Here is a 2,500-nt window from a genome sequence, read left to right as displayed (position 1 = left end):
GCTCTAATTTGGGTAACTTGGTTTGGACTGTTATTGACGCCTTGCTGCGCTGGTCGGCGTTGTCGTCATCTTTCGTTTGTAGTTCACGTAAATTTAGTTTCTCACTGTCCTTCACGTATTCCACTATTGCCTTTTTCTCGGAACAGGTGAGCCTTGTCTAAGTCTGCATCTAGGTCCTTCAGGTCCAACTCCATTCCTACTTCTGGTTGTGCTTCATCAGGGGCAGCTTAGCTTCACTACGCTGATATTAGGTTCTGAATACGTTTCAATAAGTGAGTTCACCTGACGCATCACCCTTCCCCGCGCTGCTGTTACAAAGGATTACAAAGGCGGAGCATGCCGACAAGAGACCTTTTGGTCCATATCTAGGTCGGATGCGAAAAAAAATCATGATAATAATATAAATAACAAATAAAATACATAAATAAATGCATAGGTATAGTTAAACAATAAACAAATAGGTAAATAGAAAATTATAATAAATTGACATATAATTAATGATAAATGAGAATCAAACAGACAAATGATAACGAAATAAAAATAAATAATATAAAATAAATCATAATCATTACAGCATCTTACTAAGCTTGCTACTTGTCTTCTAACTTTGTTGGATGTGGATAAGAAGAATAAATATTCCTATGCAACCTAACCCCTCGGGCGGCCCGACCGCGCCGCCGCGACATGTTCTCTTCTTCGATTCCTCCATCTTCTAAACTTCTCATAGCGAACTTATTGCTTCGTCTTGATCTATAAGTTCCTGGTTCGATCCCCGGTCTGGGCACCAAATTTGTAAGGAATTCTTCTAACTTAGGGGCAGGTTCGTGTGAAAACGGGAAAAAGAAATAGCCGGTCACGTCGGGGGGATTGTTATTACTGTTATGTCGTGAAATATGGCTTCCGACCGAAATCAATTTACCAGTAAATACGTACCGTGGTTTGGTAAATAAGTACCGACATTCATTTTGTCTTCTACAACCATAATTAGGTCAGCCTTGGGTCACCCGAGGATCAGTAAATTCATGTGTAGACGTTAGTAGTGTACCATTAATATTCCAACCTTCCTTTTCCCAACTCAACCTTCTGAAAATATCTTCCAAAAAATCTGTCAGTAATTTGGGTGAAATTGTATTGCCTTGTCGTACTCCTTTCTCGATCTTGATCTTTTCTGTATCTTTATGTAGTCGAATTATAGTGGTACCTTTCGCATAAATCTTTTCTAAAACTTTTACGATCTGTTCGTTTGTACCCTGTTTGCGTAGCGAGTTTAGTATTGCTATTTGTTCTACTGAGTCGAAGGCCTTCTCGTAATCTACAAAAGCTAAACACAGAGGTATATTGTATTCTGTCGTTTTCTCGATTAGTTTATTTATCCCCTGGAAATGGTCTAGAGTCGAATATCCTCTCCTGCCTGTTCTCTCGGTTGGTTTCCATCTAAAACTTGACTTAGTCTATTTGTAAAGATCTTGGAGAATACTTTATATACGTTTGATAGCAAGCTAATCGGTCGATAGTTACTAAGGTGCAAAATGACTATAGCATTACACCACGCATCAGGGACGCTTTCTTGGCGTAAGCACTGGGTGTACAACTCAGCTAATTTGATATGAACTAATTTCCCTGCATCTTTCAACAGATCTACTGATATACCATCTTCCTCAGGTGCTTTTCCTCGTTTCATAGTTTTTAGAGCAAGTTCTACTTCTTCCTTTGTCATCTCTGGTACACTACTAACGTCTACACATGAATTTACGGACTCAACTACGGTCTTCGACGAGTAAAGCTCTTGGTAAAATTCTTCTACTCTTTTTACCATCTTTTCTCTACATTTAATTATTTCTCCATTTCTATCTTTCAAACATATCATTTGCTGTCTTCCTAAAGCATGTCTGCCCTCGGTCACTTTAATACTTTTACCTTTCCGAATAGTTTCCTCTATTTCATCCATGTTTCTATTTCTTTCCCCTAATCTCTGCCTTTTGTTGATAAACTTGTTTAGTTCTACTCTTTCTATTTCGTCTCTCCTTTTTTTAATCTGCATGGTCCTTCTTCTTTTAATTAGGTCATTTGTAGCTTTGGAGTATTAGTTCTCTCTAATGCTTTTGTACTTCCTACTTTCTCTGCCGATTCCCTAATGATATTCACTAAATTCAAATTAATATCTTCCACGCTGTCCTCCTTAGTTCTTAGAGCTTCGAATCTATTTTTAATTTCTAATTGAAATTTCTTCTTGTTATCCTTAACCTTTGCAAGGCTTATTTTCTTTTTTAAAACTAGTTCATTTCTCTCGGCTCTGAAATTAAATTTAGCTGTGCAACCTACCATTCTATGGTCACTACCTATGTTGACTTTATTTATCACCGTAACATTGCTAACGCTTTTGCTCTCATCTCCTAATATGAAGTCTATTTCGTTCTTTGTTGTTTCATTTGGACTTCTCCACGTCCATTTACGACCTACACGCTTTTGGAAAAAAAGTGTTCATTATCCTTATGTTGTA

This window comes from Oratosquilla oratoria, chromosome 6, assembly GCF_046742065.1.
Source record: "Oratosquilla oratoria isolate Oo_2021 chromosome 6, ASM4674206v1, whole genome shotgun sequence".
In the NCBI taxonomy this organism is placed as follows: Eukaryota; Metazoa; Arthropoda; class Malacostraca; order Stomatopoda; family Squillidae; genus Oratosquilla; species Oratosquilla oratoria.
The sequence above is the reverse complement of the archived record's forward strand: the minus strand, read 5'-3'. Positions refer to the sequence as shown.